This window comes from Coptis chinensis, chromosome 6, assembly GCF_015680905.1.
Source record: "Coptis chinensis isolate HL-2020 chromosome 6, ASM1568090v1, whole genome shotgun sequence".
Classification (NCBI taxonomy): Eukaryota; Viridiplantae; Streptophyta; class Magnoliopsida; order Ranunculales; family Ranunculaceae; genus Coptis; species Coptis chinensis.
Window position 1 is genome coordinate 80,426,280 of NC_141461.1, and position 19,700 is coordinate 80,445,979.

Here is a 19,700-nt window from a genome sequence, read left to right on the forward strand (position 1 = left end):
TTGCCTATCTAGAAATTCACACATCACCACACACACACCACCTACACCCACCAACCCTACATCTGTAGAAATGGGTGAAGAAATAGCAGAGATACCCCTCTCTGATTTTTGTAAGGCTTTAAATGATAGACCTGAGTCCTGCATCATTCTTGCAGATACTACGAGAGATTTTAGAATCCCCCCCAAATATATTTAATCAGCTACCTGTTTTCAATGGTTCAGACCATGAGAAGCCTTATCAACACTTACGTAGGATACAACAAGTTCTTACTACATTTCATCATCCTAATGTAAGACCTGAACAAATAAAGCTTAGGGTGTTTCCTTTCACCTTAGCTCACAAAGCGGCTGCTTGGCTAACATCACAAAAGCCGAACTCTATCGACATATGGGAAAAACTAGTTGAACTATTTATGTAACAATTCTACCCACCACAAAAGACTGACGAAATGCTACAAAATATTCATTTCTTCCACCAAAAGCCTCAAGAATCTTTTTCTGAGGTTTGGAATCGTTTCACTGATCTTCTAGTAGAATGTCTCCATCATAACCTTGGTCAAGACACACTAGTTCGTACCTTTTTCAAAGGTCTATCTCAACACCATAAGGAGACGTTAAACATCATAAACGGAGGTAATTTCCTAGGTAAAGGAGTCACAGATGCATATAACTTTTTAGATAATCAATCCAAGAAAAGTAACAATTGGGGAGGTAATGATTACTCCTGCTCCACCCCTTCTTCTTCTACAGCTAAGGCAGCCAGTATGTTTGAGGTAAAACCAGATCCTGAACTTAGAACTTTAATTGAATCCCTCACTCGTAAGGTAGATGCCCTCTTTGTACATAAACAAGAAGTAAAACCCACTCCAGTCATGAACATAAACTCTCTTCGTTGTAATTTCTGTTTTAGTCTTGAGTATTTCGATTTTTATCGTCTTCTTACCTATGAACAACCACCACCACAGCCAGAAGATGTCTGCGTTTTTAATATTCCTAATGCACCTTGGAGACGAAATCCTAATTTTAGTTGGCAAAATAATCACCACCAAGCCGCACCTCCAGGTTTTAATAATAAAAAAGGTTAGTTAGTGTTACCCCCCCCCCCCCCCCCCACTAGATGAGCCAATTAGGATTCCCCCCACTAGATGGGACATTAGGGTCTTCCCTCCAAATACACACACAAAAAAAACACGGTCAACCCAAGTTGACTTCTTTTTTTGTGTGTACTTGGGGGGGAGACCCTAATTTCCCCATCTAGTAGGGAGCAAATCCTAATTGGCTCATCTAGTGGGGGGGGGGGGTAATAATCAAAATGTTAGGTCCACCAACAACTACAACCAATTTCAACCAAGGCAAGGACAAGGGCAATCAAGGTAATTATAATAATAATAGAAGTCTCGTCCCGGTAAATAACAACTATCAAAATCCACCCATTAATAATCAACATGAGATAGTTCCTGTTACACAACCCGTGGCCACTCAACCTTCCCAACCTAATAGATTCGATATATACATGCAAGCTCAACAACAAATTTTACTATCCATTCAACAATCCATCCAACAGTTAGCCCAAGAAAAGACCCAACAAAAAGGTGTGTTTCCAGGTCAACCTGTACCTAATCCAAAATCAACAAACACATCCAGCCTTTGAAGTAATCGGTAGTACTAGTAATGACAATTTAATCCAGGGTGAATTAAAGGCCGTAACTACTTTTCGTTCGGGGAGAGTGGTTGACAACAAAGTGATTATGCCTGATGATTCCCCACAAACTGAAAAATATAATGGAACCTTACTAGATACCATAGTTGAAACTAAAGATCCTATAACTGTAGAAGTACTAGTTAAACCTCAACCTAAGGGGAAAACAACAAAAGTTAAAGAAAAGAACAATACTCCTATTGACCATTATGCTAAATATAGGGAAAAATCCGCGTTTCCCCAGAGACTAGCCATGCTAAAGAAAGACGATAATTTTGATGAGATTAGGAAAGTTTTCAAAAATATAACTATAAACCTACCTTTCCTCGATGCCATAAAACGTCTTCCAAAACACGTTAAGTTTTTTAAAGATTTGTGCACCAGAAAGGAAAAAATGAACATACCTAAGGAAGCCTTTTTAATTTAACTGAACAGTTTCCCTCTTTATCTGAGCACAACGAAATCGTTAAGTACAAGGACATTGGTCGTCCTACTGTACAATGCACCTTAGGCGATACTTTCACCACAACTGCTCTTCTAGATCTAGGGGCGAGTGTTAACTTACTCCCGTTTTACCTTTATAAACAACTAGGTATACATAATCTCAAACCAACTAAAATGACTTTGTAGTTAGCCGATCACTCGATTAAATATCATAAAGGCGTAGTTGAAAACATTCTTGTTAAAATTTAAGACTTCTATTATCCAGCCGACTTTGTCATTCTCGACACAGAAGTCGCTCATGACTTTGTTCCTATATCATCTTAGGGCGTCCATTCTTGGAAACTGTCAATGCCCTTATTAATTGCCGTGATGGTTCGATGTCCATTTAATTTGGAAACCTTACTATTGAGGTAAATGTTTTCAAGATGATACAACAGAGACCAAACTCGACTATAGATGGAAAAGTTAGCATGATTGAGAGCCCTGCTCAAGATTATTTCAATAAAACATTTCCAGAAAACCAGATGCACCAATTTTTTTTCTTTGGCAGTACCGATGATTCCTACATCTAAGAAGTACATGCCCTTTTAGAGTCTACTCCTATCCATGACCTCTCAGTAGATTTAGCTCCTGATTTCGAAGAACTCATTCCTGAACAAATTTGCATTTTTTAGGAGGAATAACCTCTCGAGTCCCTCCTACCCACTCCTCCCACCCCTGAGCTTAAACCTTTTCCCGCTAAGTTAAAGTGCATTCATCTTGATCCGGATGGCACTCATCTGATTATCATCTCATCTCAATTATTTGGAACTGAAGAAGTAAATTTGATTGGGATTATTCGTGAACATTGTTCTACGATTGGTTGGTCTCTAGACAACATTAAAGGGATTAACCCTAATGTATGCAAACATCGCATACGTTTGGAGGATAATGTGAAAACCTCCTATGAGCCACAACGTCGTTTGAACCCTGCCATGAAAGAGGTGGTTAGAGTGGAAGTTTTAAGATTACTCGATGTTGGTATTATATACCCCATCTCTGATAGTGAATGGGTGAGCCCAGTTCATGTAGTCCTTAAGAAATCAGGTGTTACAATCATTTGTAATACCGATGGAGAGTTAGTTTCCACCTGAGTTTCCTATAACGTGGCGGATTTGTATCGATTATAGGAAGTTAAATTCCATAACACGTAAGGATCACTTTCCTTTACCTTTTATAGACCAAATGCTTGAACGTCTAGCCGGCCATGCTTATTACTGTTTTTTAGATGGCTACTCTGGCTATTTTCATATTGTTATTAACCCTGACGACCAAGAAAAGATTACATTCACATGTCCCTTTGGTACGTATGCATACAAACGAATGCCATTTGGCCTTTGTAATGCACCTGGTACTTTTTAGCGTTATATGCTTCATATTTTTAGTGACATGGTGGAGAAATTCATGGAAGTGTTCATGGATGATTTTTCCATTCATGGTCATTCCTTCAAAGATTGTCTGACAAACCTCTCTAAGGTTTTGACACGGTGTCAGGAAAATAACTTAGTCTTAAATTGGGAAAATTGTCATTTTATGGTAACAAGAGGCATATTATTAGGTCATATTGTATCTAAAGATAACATAGAAGTACACAAGGCTAAATTAGATAAGATAGCGACTCTGCCTATACCACGCACTGTCCGTGACATTAGGGCCTTTTTAGGCCACGCAGGTTTTTATAGACGTTTCATAAATGATTTTTCCAAAACAGCTAGACCATTAACAAATTTGCTCCTAAAAGATATTGTTTTTTATTTTAATCATGACTGTAAATATGCTTTTGAAACTTTGAAAGACGCTTTAACCTCTGCACCTATCATACAACCACCAGACTGGTATAAACCTTTTGAACCTATGTGTAATGGTAGTGATTATGACATTGATGGCTTGGTGCTGTGCTAGGACAGAAGTTAGATGATAAGTCTACCATAATTTTTTATGCTAGTAAAATCTTAAACAATGCTCAACGTAATTACGCTACTACTGAAAATAAATTTCTAGCTGTTTTCTACGCCTTAGATAAATTTCGTCCCTACTTAGTTGGTTCCACGACCATCGTCTACACAGACCATGCAACACTGAGGTACCTTCTCACAAAGAAGGATGTTAAATAGAGATTGATCCGTTGGATTCTTCTCCTATAAGAGTTTACCTTAGAAATTAAGGATAAAAAAGAGCTAAAAATGTAGTTGCAGATAATTTATCTAGGTTAACTAATGAGGATGACAGTGATTTGTCTCGAGAATCTGACGTTAAAAGACTCAATCTCGTACAAACTTTCAAAAAAAAATAAGTATTTTAAATTCTCAAAATCCTTCCCCTTCTCAACCTCTCTTTCTAAAAACTTTCAAAAAAATTCCAAAAATGTCTTCTGTTAAGAACAAAATCCCTCCATCTAGCAAGACTAGATGGATCAGTTTCAATGATCGTGTGCAGGCACTTCCTAGATAACTGCAATTAAAGATATGAACACACATACCAAAAACCATTCCTGGTTTGGGTAAGAGTTCATACACACGTAAGAGACACGCTATGAGAGAAGGCTGGTGCTCGAACTGTCAAACACCAACTTGGCTCGACCTTCAACCTCATAGTGAAAGTTTAGTTTTCAAAGTTTTCATGTGTCAGCAACCTGCTCACCGATTACAGCTAAAGAGAGTAATCCAGCCATCTGGTTGGGATTGACTCAAGTTTTCAAAAACTTCAAAAAATCTTGGGAATCTGACTTAAAATGACCCACCTTTTTAAAATTTCATTTCATCAATATTCAAAACCCAAATAAAATTAATTAAAATTTTCCTTCTTGTGTTTGTATATATTTCCCTTCAGTTCTTTTTCATTTCTTTCCTTTATTTGTTTTTCATCTATTGTTAGATGTGAGTGTACCTTATACCTTTATGTAGAATTTTCGATGATGATCGTTTTGGTACCTCACGGGTCGAGAATCGACGACGAACGGCTTGCCTTTGTTTGCTTCCTCGTTGTCGAGGCACTAAAGACATGATCGGAATTACCTGATTTCAGTTGGACTTGGACCCAAATTCTAAACAACTTAAAAAGGCATATGTGAGGCACATGTTATCCAATCCTTTATATACCACGCAGCCGCCCGACCTACCCATCGTCCCTAAAAATTTCAAACCCTAGTCGCACCGTACCAGCGTGCGTCCGCCCCTTACCACTGTGCGACCGCCCATCCAACTTAAACCCACCACTCCAAATTTTTACAGTAAGCTCCATTTTCAACCCTCATTAAAACTAACCACCCCAATTTCATCAACTCTTACCCAAAATGACTCGAGTCTTAAAAATCGTGCCAGAGCAAAATTTCGAACTCCTCTTTAATTCCAATCTGTTTGAAATGCACTTCAAGGCTGAGATTAGAAAAAGAGGATGGGAGTCTCTTATATTTATGGGGGTAGCGAGTTATTCTCCCTCTTTCACTCTTTCATTTTACAACAACATTCAACGAGGGGAGAAAGACCGCGTCATGGTTGTCGTGGAGGGCAACACTTTTGAGCTCACTAAGGAGGTGGTGAGTGAGGCTCTGGGGATTCCTTTGAAAATCTATACACAGACAGAACAGTCCCCAGACAACAAGACCATCGATGTTATGATGGCAGAAATGCTTCTTGAGGGTAGGAAAAACCCCATGCCACACTGCGCATTTCAGAGTTCGCTGTGAAGGAATCAGTTGGCAATATCTCAATGGACAGCCTACAACTTGATAGGCTCAGTCAAGCCTTCTAATATCGGTAAGGCAATGCTCCACATCCTATGGATTCTTCAAGAGCAGAAGAACGGCTTCTGCATCACCACCTTCGTCTGGGAGCAACTCTGCAAACCCAGGAGGTCCACCGCTCCTCTACCAGTGTTGCTCACTAGGATCATGTAGCATTGGGATTTAACTGCTACCGACGCTCTAGTGGAGGTCAAGGATGCTACCGTAGGTCCTATCTATTTCCACTGTATCCAGCAATTCTGGCATCCACCTGCCGCCGAGCACGCATGCGCTACTCCCACACCTACGCCAACAGACTAATTCGATGAAGGTGCCACTTGCCAGTTAACTCGATCAGTCTATGGACGGAATTCATTTCCTCCATGAGGGTCAGAGGATTCTGCACCAACACGTCCACCAACTCAGGCAAGGGTAGCGAGTTATTATAGCGGCTCAACAAATCCTCATAAAGGAGCAGCAGTCTTTCTAGCATGGGCAGCGACGTTTTCAGCTTAATATCAGAAAGACACTGCACAACATTAGAGATGCACTCCAACATAGTGATAGACACTCTAGGACCTGACATCAGCGAGGAGAAGGATCTTCTCGACATCATGACAAGTCACGCACGGATTATAACTAGGCAGCTCCCTAGTGTTCGTGTTTAGGTTTATTTTATTTTGTTTTTCCTTTCAGCACTTGCATGTATAACGTTTAGTATAATTTTAACTTTATCTGCTTGTTTTAATTGTTTCTTATGTAGAATTTGGTATATGAGTAGAAGGTAATACAAATACATCATGCCAAAAAAATTCACTTTTCTTTTCTGCATTACCATTGTTTTCAAAAATACAAAAACCCAAAAAAATATTTCAGAGTAGAATAACTACGTAGCTTCCTAATACAATAAACCATGTACTTCTCGTTCCATATCAAACAACTCACACCACAAACTAATTTGGGGGTGGTATATTTTCATCACGAAGAACAGAGTACAAATATATTGCCGTTTTTGCTCATGTTTCTATAGTAATCTCTTTCCTTATCTCTTCATACTTTGAGGACAAAACATATTTCTATTTGGGGGTGGTATAACAACATTTTGCAAAAACTAGGCATTTCTTATATTAGATATAGTAGTATATTTCTTCATTTCTTAAATAAAATTCGAAAAAGACCAAAAATATTTTTCTGTTTAATTAGTACTAAAAGTCTTATTTCCTTTTTCTATGATGAATAAATAGTCTAGAAGTCTCATTATAGCAACAGAGTAAGGATTCGTTATTCGAACTTAGACTAATATAAGTACAATAATTTCTGCATATTTTCATGAATGGCATGCATAAGTATTTGATTGTATATAGTAGTGAGCTTCCAAGACCAAGGTTAAAACAATTAAGCTCCATATCTTGTGAGAATCTAGCCAAAAGCCTCATCTGAATGATTATTTAGTGATGACATAAAGGATGTCCGGATAAAAAGACCACACGTCCACTTGTTTGATCACCATGCCATATCCTAGAAGAGAATTTAGGCTATTTTTAGATCGATATAGCCAAATAAACGTTAAAAATCCAAAAATATAGTTTTCCTCTAGTTACCCCTTTTGAGCCTTCACAATTTTCTAAAAGCCTTTTTATTCTTCGCCATAAATTCAAAAGAAACAAAAGCAAAAAAAAAAAAAAAAAAAAAAACAAAGTTAGAACTCCCAAAATTCAAAATCATGTGAAGTCACAAAGCTAAAGAGCTAAATAATTAATCACAATTCGGAAGCAAAGAACAAAACGAGGTTCTTCTCTAGTTACAAGTATCTTGAAGACCCAATTTCTCAACTTATCATATTTTGTTTTTCCATTCCTTTTTCTTTCTAAACCATCACCCTAGCCCCATAACTCCTAATAAAAGACCTTTAGCTCGATTAGGAATAGGATGGTGTGATAGCAAGTGGAAAGTGTGATCAATCTACCCCTGTTTCCTTTGGACATCATTCGTGTATGTGAGGAATATAAATGCCCGATGCATTTGAGAGAACAAAACTTGAGTGAATCTATTAGAAAGTTTGTGTTTTAACACATCCCTGTAAGAACCCACCTTAAAGTTGCTCTCTAAAAGTTTCGGAAACGACTCTGTTTTTGCATTTCATTGCTTATGTTTGCGCATTTATCTTTAGATGATTTAATTACTGTACATATGTTATTCTAAGTTCAAAGGAGCTTGTCCTTATTCCCCACTAATGAGATGTATAGACTTCTGAGAATAAATAAGGAAACAAGACCCTTTGTACTAGATAGAAGAAGTTTGTGAGTACATTTTCTAGAAAACTCTCACGAGGCTTAAGCTCATCCACTAGGGAATTCCTAGTGGTTTAAGGGCTTGTTGCATATGGTCAATGCAATCGCACTCTGCAAAACGAGATTAGTATAATAAATAATAAATTACTTATTTGTGATCTTAGTTTTCTCTCTCATCCTTACTAGAAGACAAGAAAAATGTTATTTGGAAGTAGTTGATCAGTTCCCAAATGTGTGTTTTATTACCTTTACATTACTGCATTACAGCCTTTCTTACACATAATGAAAAGACAACTTATAGCTTTTATTGCCTTTTTCAGGTTACATGCCATTTCAGACCACTTATCATAAAAGTTGCATTTTAAAGCCAAAAGAGTCTTATTAACGTTTATTATGAAGACTCAAGCTGCTATGAAAAAGTGCTGAAAATGTCAAAGGTTAAAAGTCAAAGGTCAAGGACTCAAAACTAGATAACTGAAAGTCACGTCCTTAACTCAGAAGACTAGAGATGGATGGCCTTACTACAAAAGAAGACTTGCTAAAAAAACCTAGTTTGCTCAAGAAGATATGAAAAAGCAAAACAAAAGCAAAAGGAAAAGCATAAAGCAACATAGTGAGTTCTCTTGATTGTAGAGGGAGAGGGCAAATCAGTCTTTGGCAAAAGGTGTAATATAAAAGCCAAAAAGTAGGAGGAGATAAGGCACCTAGACTTAATCTATGGTCATGTAGGAGTAAAGTAGATTTTAATTTCAAATCCTTTACATTTTTAAGTTTTTATTGTTTTATTTCCTTTTTGTTCTTCAATTCAAGTTTGTTCTTCAATCTTCAATATAAGTTGTTTTTCAATACAAATTTACATACAAGTTTGTTATTCAATCTTTAATAAAAGTTTCATTCATCAATCCAAGTTTTTCATTCAAGTTTTAGTCAAGTTTTAATACAAGTTTCATTCATTCAAAAAGAAGTCATGAACTTTAAGGATACTACCTTCTCACCTTCACAAACTCCCATCAATCCATCTCTTAAAAATCTATGGTGAACCTCATCAAACAAAACTTTGAACTCATCATTATACTCATACTTCATGGAGCTTCCGTTAAAACCATACAAGTTGAATTGTGATGCTTTTAGATGAGTTTCATCGAGACCGATGCCGGTGAATGCTTTCCAGAACAAAATATTCACAGAACTACCACAATCCACCAAGATCTTTTGTACATCATATCCTAAAATGCACAAAGTGATTAACAATGCATTGTCATGAGGCAACATAACCTTCAATAAGTCTTCTGGAATAAATATTATTGCTTCTGGAATGTTGGTCGATACCAGATTAAGATTTACCGGTACGGGTGATAAGAGAAGAAAAGTAGATGTGAAAACAGGCTGTTTAAACATGTTAATTCATCCTAATCAATATATAATAATACTCTCAAACATGTTGTTATATGGGAGTAATCGACCCACTCTTTCTTGCACGTACTTAAAACGAATCTAGGCTAAACAAACTATTCACTAATGAGAGTAATATGAGATGGTAAAACAGTACACTAAGAAGCTAAAACAGTGATTTAACTATGAGAGAAAGATATAGAGAGAGTAATAAATTAACTTAATGATTAGTTTCATGCAAGAATCGAATTATTCATTAAAAAGTAATCTTATTTAGGTTTTCCCACAATGATCCAACCTAAAGCCTCAAACTTTATCATCCCCAGCAACAACAACCTACATCTCTATAGTCATTATTATAAGCATGTAGGATTATTACAACCAAATCTCTCGACTTAATCATAACAATTCCTAGTTTAATTTGCTATATGCTAATTGTGTAAGTCATACAATAAACTAAACTCATTGAAACACATACACGATTAAATAATTCTACTAAGCAATTTATTCCTCATTAGGCTTCATAATCACTCTCTTTAATGAGGGGATTAACCTAATATCATTGGATTAATTAACTAAAATAATAAACTAAAGACATTAAAGTAAAGAGAAGAATTAAATTTAACTAAAGCTTGTATTGAAGGGTTTTAATGGAGGCTACACTACAAAACTTAACTCTAAACTACATTAACCTACTCTACACTAAAAAAAAAGGGAGATAGAATAGAGAACCCTAATTACAACTAAACTAAAGAGGGAGTAGCTGATAAGTGCTCAAAAAGTGCATTTAAACCCTCAATTATATCTCTTGTTTAGCCAATTTAGTAGACTAATAGTGTTTGTAAGTTCTGTTTTATGATTCTTCAGGTGAAAGAGAGAGTTTTGTGGAATATTATAGGAAAAAGGGTAAAACGGAGCAATTCAGAGCATTAAGGATCACATGGGAAGCCCGTGGACAATCATGGAGAAAGCCAACGAATTGAAGCTATTAAAGATGCAACTTTGACCTATTTTAAAGCCTATTTGGAAGCCTAAGGCCAAAGGATTCGTTGCTTGCACCAAAGCCTGCAAAAGAGGATAGAAGGATAGAGCAAAAGAGGGAAAATAGACTTCCGCATCTGGAATGCATGGATTGTGCGTCCAGACGCATTGCTCGCGTCTGAGACGTATGGATCATGCGTCCAGACACATTTCTCGCGTCTGAGACGCAAGGATCGTGTGTCCAGACGCATGAAACAACATTGTAGCCAATTCCATCTCAGTTTTGGAGACAAAGTTGGACTCTGAAAAAAGTTGATTTGTACTAGGAAACAAATGGCGGCTTGGAATTTTTCTAGAACTCATTGTAACCCCTATAAATAGAGGACCTAAGTGCCTCATATAATTTGTCAATTCACTTATACTCTTGTCCCCAGAACTTGAGGCAGAGAGAGATTAATAATAAAAGATATTCGGTTTTAACTAGTCGAGTCTTAATAAATTAGTCTTTCTAGTCTTATGTTCTCATTCTTCGTGTTCTTCCTTCTTTATGGAAGGCTAATCTTCTCCTTCAAGGGAGGCGATGAAGCCAGTGCTTAGGGTTTGATGATTCTTCTGGTTCATGGTATTCTCCAATCATGTTAGTTCTTTATATTTTTAGTTATTAGTTTCATTACCCAGACCAGGGGATGGAAGTATAGATTAAGGTTTTTATTTATTATAATCGAATATCATACTAGTTTAGGGTTTTATTTATTGCAATTGAATATTTGCTAGTGAAATGCTTTTATTTATTGCAATTGAATATAATATTAGAATAGAGTTTTATTTATTGTAATTGAATATTATACTATTATTCTCTACTTTTCTTCTAGTTGTGTAGTGTTTTAGAGTAAAGAAAGTATTCCTTGTGTTTGCCTTAGATGGTGATTCATTGAATAGCTGCCCAAGCTCACATAAAAGGAAAGAAGATATTAATAGCATAAACATAGAAACAACATTAAGTATAGTTATTCGTTAACGATGTTTTGTCCAAGAGGGCATCGGCACTCGCTCGATTGCCTAATTGTAGTCTACTTGTGAGAACAACCATGAAGCATAAGGTCACAGATCAAAAGTATCGGCAGATTCTAATCTCTTGAATTTCCTCTCTTATAAATTCTCAATAGTTTAGTTAGTTTAGTTTAGTTTAACATTAGAATCTATAATATCTATAATCATAGTTTTTAATCCCTCAAACCCCCTTTCCAGTCCTGTCCTTCATATAAACATACACTTAAAAGTGGAACGATACCCTACTCATCCTTTCCAGTCCTGTCCTTCATATAAACATACACTTAAAAGTGGAACGATACCCTACTCATCCTTTACTTATTAAGGGATAATTAGGTTTTGATACGCTTCTATTTTGTTCAACGACCATCATCTATCTACATTATCCATATACCATCTCACACACACAAAAGGAGCGTGTATCAAATGGCGCCATTTTTAAGTTGTTTATGTTTAACGTTTTCTTTCAAGATTAGAACTTTGGATTTTGAGGTAATTTTAGCCGCATCATCCATCCTTTTGAGAAAGACAGAAGCTTGAAGGACATCTCGAAGACAAGATCTACCATCCAGGTTAGTCAAATCTTCATTCTTTTTATTTCATTCTTAGCATAGTTGCATCGTAGTTTAGTATTATTGTTTTCTAGTATAATTGCATTTAGGACCTTTTCAACAATTGAAGTTGTAAGCAAACACAGTGAAATATCAAACTCTAGTGTTTCTTGTCTAAATCTTGACAAACGGACTATTGTCTGTAGGTTGTGGTATTTAAGTAATCCAAGTGATTCACCATAACCCTAGAAGAGATAGCTTTAGACAACGGGCGAGATACTAGCTGCAAAGCCCAACCCAGTTGAAGGAAAGTAGTTTTTAGTATAATTTAGAATAGTTGCATATTAGTTTAATTGCATTCAAGCATAGTAGGATAGTTTTTCATCATCCTCGCATAGCATTTTCTAGTGTATGCCCCGTCGTCCCAATCATCGTCCAGTAAGAACACAATAGTGGACAAGGTTTAACAACCGACTCACAAGAATACTAGACAAGATTGATACAATGGCCGCACGTAATGTGGAGGTGTTGTGGACTTGAATAATCCTGAAGCTATCCCACCCATACAAGCACAACAGAGGAAGAAGTTGAGCGATTTCTATTCGCCAATCATTGGAGACCCACCCAGCAGGATTATTTTTCCAGAGACAGAATCTAACCAGTTTGAACTTAGAGCATCAGTAATCTCTATGCTTCCAAAGTTCAATGGTTCAGACAATGTTCAGCCATATGTTCACATGAACAAATTTCTATCAGTCCTCAGAACTTTCAAGAACCAGAATATCAGGGATGAGAGTATCAAGTTAATTCTTTTTCTGCTCTCACTTGAAGGTAAAGCCTCCGAATGGTTAACTGCACAGCCGATCAATTCAATAGACAACTGTGAGAAGTTGAGAACGAAGTTTATGAACAAGCTTTACCCACCCCAGAAGACTGATGCCATGCAACAAGCTATTAGTAATTTCAAAGGAAAAGCAACTGAAGAATATCATTATAGTTGGGAGCGATTCAACAATCTGCTTGTCTTGTGTCCACATCATGGATACGACAAGAGCAAACTGGCTCATTTTTTCTATCAAGGACTCTCGATGATGAACAAGTAGATGATACAGTCAATGCACAAAGGCAACTTTACATCGATGGATGGAGAGGAAGCTTACAATTTTCTCGATAATTTAGCTGAAGAAACACAACAGTGGACTACTAACAACGAGGATGTAGCTAGAATGGAGGGAGAGCCAAAGCAATTTGGTTACCAAGCACATGAACAATTAGATCAAGAACTGAAGTCTACATTGGCAAGCCTGGCCACCAGCATTGAAACTCTGAGTAAGAAATTCAACCAGTTCTCCATGAATCCCTCCAAGATCAACAAGTCTCAAGCTAAATCTCTCCCAGTCATGCAAGCTAGCCAATACTGCAAAGTCTGTTCGGACACTTCTCATGCAACTCTAGAATGTCCTGCTTACTATCAACATGCATCAGTTGGAGAGTACAATATGAACTTATTTTAGAGGCCCAACCAAGGTGGTAATAACTTTCAAGGCAATTATTGGAGACAGAACATTGGACCCCCAGGTTCTTAAGATCAAAGTTATATTCCACAGACAAGTCAAGCTTCACAGTTAGTTCTTTAACAACAATTATACTCTCAACAGAATTCCAATACAAGTGGAGAGTTAGTACCTTATCCTAGGAGAAATTATGCCTCACCTGCCAACCTGGAGAATGATATTACTTTGCTATCACAAAAAAATCAGAAGTTTAAAAGTGTTCAAGAGCTTCTTGCACAGTCTCAACTTAATCTCCAGCAATCTCAAGCAAGTCAATGTTCTAGAATGGAGTCTCTAGAGGCCAAGATCGACCAACTCACTACTGCTTTGTTTGTAAAGACACAAGCCACTCAACCTAGCTTATTGGAACCAATATTGAGGAGTGAAAATGTATGCCACATTGGGACAACTTCTAGTACTGATCACCTCCATGATCATGTCAGCTCAGTTACTACTCTCAGATTAGGATTGAAGATAGACAACAAGGTTAACTTACCTTCTCATGATGACATTGCTACAGAGCAATCTATCAAGATTTCAAATGAAGTTCGAAAGGAAGTGGGAGAAATCTTTTCCACTCCTAATTGTCAAGATGAACAAGACAAGATATGCAAGAATGGCAAAGAGAAAGAAGAGCAGACACATGCTGATGTGTTTGTATCAAAGGCACATTTTCCTATGTTTTTTGCTTAAAGCAAAAAGGACAAAAAAATTTTAGAGATGAAGGAGGCATTTGAGAAAGATAAAATCAATATCGCTTTTCTCACAGCCATCAAGTAGTTGCCATCATATGCCAAATTCTTGAAGGATGCATGCAACATAAAGAGAAGTACTCATGTTCCAAAGCGAGCGTTTCTAGCTGGACAAACAACATCTATTATCCATCAGCAAGCTCCAGTCAAGCTCAAAGATCCTGGAAGTCCTACAATATCATGCAAGATAGGAGAAAAATTCACAGGTAATGCTTTTTTTGCTAGTGTTAATCTCTTGCCATATCATGTGTACCAAGCGTTAGGCCTAGAGAACCTAAAGCCTACAAAAGTCAAATTGAAGTTAGCTGACTGTTCTACCAAAATTTCCAGAGATATAGTTGAGGATGTTCTTGTTCAAGTAACCGATTTCTACTATCCAGTGGATTTCATTGTGATAGACACCCAGGAAGCCTTTGATAAAATACCAATAATTCTAGGTCGACCTTTCCTCGCTACCACAAAAGCCTTGATAAATTGTCACAACGGTGAAATGAAGATCAACTTTGGTAAGATGTCCATGGACATAAATTTCTTTCACCTGTTGCATAAGGATTGTGATGATGCCGAAGGTAGAGAAGTGTACTTCCTTGATAGCATGATACAAGAATTTGTCCCATTCAAAGATACAATTGAAAGTGCTCAATCTACAGAAAACTGCGATGAGCCTGAGAACCCCGCCACAGAGGCGTTGCTAGCCATGTTCTTGGAATCTCTGTAGAAAATTCAGGATTTAAGTGAGCAGAATGGAAAATTGACAAAGAGAGTATCATATCTTGAGAAGATGAACTCTACATTTCAGGATGAAGAACAGACTTCTACCTAGAAAAATCAATTGCTAGAGAATCAGCTTAAATAAGTTTTGGAAAAACAACAGAACCTAGAAACTGAAATGAGTCTTTTGAAGCAGAAACTGGACATATTGATAAGAAGCATTGCACTGTTGAAGCTTCTTCTACACCATCATTGTTTGAACAAGAGAAGTATGTGAACCAGTCTACCGCCCACCTTGAGCACAGTCAACCAGACATCCATTATCATTACTGTGGTGGTAAAGGGCACATCTGATACTATTGTCCTGTTAGAAAGAAAGATTTTCATCAATCTTCTACACAGAGGAACCACAAGGCCTATCACACAATCATCAGACCTGAAATAATTCAAGGTAGAGAAGCAACTTCATCAGAAATCTTTCCAAAGATATCAAGGAGTATTTTTGACAACCCACAAGGTGAGACCTCCTCGTCCTCCAAACATTCGTCAGATTTGGGTAAGAAAATTTGATCTCCTCACTCCAAATTGATAATGCATGATATATAGTCTTAGGGATCTGACTTAAAAAGACCTAAAAAAAAAATCTTGGTAAAAGGAAATGTTCTTATTTTTTGGATTAATTTTGATTTTGACTGGTAATATCCTACTTTTTCTCATCCATTTCATTTACTTCTTTATACATTGAGGTCAATGCATGCATAAGTAGGGGGAGGGTGTACTTGAGAAATGAATTTCGAAAATTAGTTTTCAAAAACAAAATATTTTTTGTTTTCTATATCAATAGCATGAGAAAAATTAATTTTTATGATGAGTCTGGAATATAGATTCTATACTGCTTAGTGTTGAGTTTGATAGATAGTTGATATTATTGATTTCATTACTGCTTAGACTATTTATTATGCTCGGATATAGTTCTTGTTGATAGAATTCTTTATCAAGGCACCACCATAGTACTTGATCAGTTTTGTGTCCTTTTGCTAGAAGAGAGATTTAACCCCTAGTAAACTGAAAGTAGAATTTTTTAGACTTAGCCCGTGAGACTTGAGCTTTATACCCATTCTTTGGAGAGTTTTACGAAAAATTTGAGTCTTAGTGACTCAACATCTTTCAGTTTTTTATGTCGTTGTAATATAGTCTTATTATTCGTTGATTTGGTTAATTACGAAGTGACATCAACTAGGGAGATAGCCATTAGGTCTTGAAGTCTATTCGAAACAGAGTATCATACTGATAAGTCAAGTAGTGGATCTATTCAGCCTTTATCCCACCTAGTAAGACCATCATGTTAAACCCTTTTGAGCCTTACAATAAGCCATTTTCTTTCATAAAACCCTTTACCCTTTACCCAACTCCAGACAAGGAGTATAGCCAAAATCTTTATCAGCCATACCCATATGTTTATGAGAATACGAGGGGAACAAAGAGGAAGGAATAGCACAAAAGGAAGATTACAAGGAAATGCCAGAGAGATACAATGAAGACCATCATTCTGTCCTAAGTGAAAGAAGTTAGTGGAAAATAAGCATATCCAGTACTAATCAAGGATATACCACTGAGCTAAAAAAAAAATGTGTTGAACAGAATGGATGGAAAAGCTAAGACAAAGGAAGAACTTTCTCTACAATACGGAATTTAAAGAAATCTTCCAAAGAATGAAGCAACCCTTAGTGTTTTTCAGAAACAACCTTAGAATTCTTTTTACCTTTCCTTCATAAACCAATACCCAATCCAAGTTACAACCCATGACTTATCACTACAGTATGGTACAAAGTCTAGAATAGGTGAGAGGATGCTAAAGTGAAGGACCCGAGACTTCATATGTGATTGACATTCTTTCTATGAGACTACTTTTATTCAGAAGTCTATTTTTCAAGATAGTATGTGGGATGTTCGTATGCATTATTCTTTTCCCCACATACATGAGGTAAAATAGTAGACCATCTTCTGAGAGATTTTTTTCTGAGAGTATGACCTGTGAGGATTGAAAGTCGAGATTATCTGTCTAAAGGTAAACTAGGGATTCCGTTTCTTGGATAGGAGAGTATAGGAGATTGACTAAGTACACACATAAGCCTTGATTGAGAATTTTGTCAATTTTCACTATCTCCCATCATAATCTATGAGTCTTTGCAACAATGTAGTTAGCAATGGAGACCGTCTGTTGGAGTAAGTACTAAGTGGGTAAGGAATTTATCTCTCTGAAAAATTACTATCATTCTTGAACATGTTATTGATTGATTTTATGGGTATATCACCTGAAAACCTTCACGAAACTATAACTCGTCCTTTTTGGAGAACTTAAAGGTTTAAAGCCTTGTTGCATATGGTAAATCCAATCGCGATGCCTGTGAAAATGAGTTAGGATTTTATTTTTGTTATTAGGATGTGATTTTGATCACTTATCTATTTTTTTTATCTTATTTGCTAAAAGACTAGCAAAAGGCTAGTTGGGAGTTGTGATAAGTTCTCAAAAAGTGCTATTTAACCCTCAATTATACCTCTTGTTTAGCCATCTTAGTGGACTAATAGTGTTTATAAGTTGTGTTTTAAGATTCTATAGGTGAAAAAGAGAGTTTTGTAGAATATTAGAGAAAAAAGGGTAAATCGGAGCAATTCGGAGCATTAAGGATCACATGGGAATCCCGTGGACAATCATGGAGAAGGCTAAGGAATTGGAGCTATTAAATATGCAACTTGGACCTATTTCAAAGCCTATTTGGAAGCCCAAGGCCAAAGGATTCGTTGCTTGGACCAAAGCCTGCAAAAGAGGATAGAAGGATAGAGCAGAAGAGACAAAATCGGTTAAGGCGTCTGGGACGCATGGATCGAGCGTCCAGACGCATTGCTTGCGTCTAAGATACATGAATAGTGCGTCCAAACGCATAAATCGACACTGTAGCCAATTCCTTCTCAGTTTTGGAGACGAAGTTGGACTCTGAAAGAAGTCTATTTGTATTAGAAAACAAAATGACGGTTTGGAATGCTTCTAGAGCTCATTGTAACCTCTATAAATAGAGGACCTAAGTGCCTCATGTAATTTGCCAATTCAATTATACTCTTATCTCCATAACTTGAGGCAGAGAGAGATTAATAATAAAAGATCGGTTTTAACTAGTTGAGTCTTAATAAATTAGTCTTTCTAGTCTTATATTCTTCAACTCTTCTTCTTCTCGTTCTTCGTGTTCTTCCTTCTTTATGGAAGGCTAATCTTCTCCTTTAAGGGAAAAGATGAAGCCAGTGCTTAAGGTTTAATGATTCTTCTGGTTCATGGTGTTCTTCAATCAAGTTAGTTCTTTATGTTTTTAGTTATTAGTTCCATTGCCCATACCAGGGGATGGAAGTATAGATTAAGGTTTTTATTTATTGCAATCGAATACCATGCTAGTTTTCAAGGTAGTATGTGGGATGTTCGCATGCATTATTATTTTCCCCATATACATGAGGTAAAATAGTAGACCATCTTCTGAGAGATTCTTTGTTGAGAGTATGACCGGTAAGGATTGAAAGTCGAGATTATCTGCTTATGGTAAACTAGGGATTCCGTTTCTTAGATAAGAGAGTATAGGAGATTGACTAAGTACAAACATAAGCCTTGATTGAGAATTTTGTCAATTTTTACTATCTCCCATCATAATCTATGAGTCTTTGCAGCAATGTAGTTAGTAATGGAAACCGTCTGTTGGATTAAGCACTAAGTGGGCAAGAAATTTCTCTCTCTGAAAAATACTATCATTCTTGAACATGCTATTGATTGATTTTGTGGGTATATCACCTGAAAACCCTCACGAGACTATAACTCGTCCTTTTTGGGAAACTTAAAGGTTTAAAGCCTTGTTGCATATGGTAAATGCAATCGCGATGCCTGTGAAAGTGAGTTAGGATTTTATTTTTGTTATTAGGATGTGATTTTGATCACTTATCTATTTTTTTTATCTTATTTGCTAAGAGACTAGCAAAAGGCTAATTGGGAGTTGTGATAAGTGCTCAAAAAATGCATTTTAACCCTCGATTATACCTCTTGTTTAGCCATCTTAGTGGACTAATAATGATTGTAAGTTATGTTTTATGATTCTAAAGGTGAAAGAGAGAGTTTTGTAGAATATTAGAGAAAAAAGGGTAAAACGAAGCAATTCAGAGCATTAAGGATCACATGGGAATCCCGTGGACAATTATGGAGAAGGCCAAGGAATTGAAGTTATTAAAGATGCGACTTGGACCTATTTTAAAGCCTATTTGGAAGCCCAAGGCCAAAGAATTCGTTGCTTGGACCAAAGCCCGCAAAAGAGGATAGAAGAATAGAGCAAAAAAGGGAAAATAGACTTCCGCGTCTGGGACGATGGATCGGATCGGCCCGTCGGACGCATTGCTCAGTCCGAGACGCAAGGATCGTAAGGCCCGCATTAACATGAAATGACACTGTAGCCAATTCCTTCTCAGTTTTGGAGACAAAGTTGGA

The 19,700-nt window shown here is 36.8% G+C and overlaps 1 pseudogene; it reads left to right on the forward strand.

The window, feature by feature from the left end:
* The first annotated feature begins 5,543 nt into the window (after positions 1-5,543).
* The window catches only part of LOC147494732 (malate dehydrogenase, chloroplastic pseudogene), a 40,224-nt pseudogene continuing 26,067 nt past the window's right edge, over positions 5,544-19,700 (forward strand).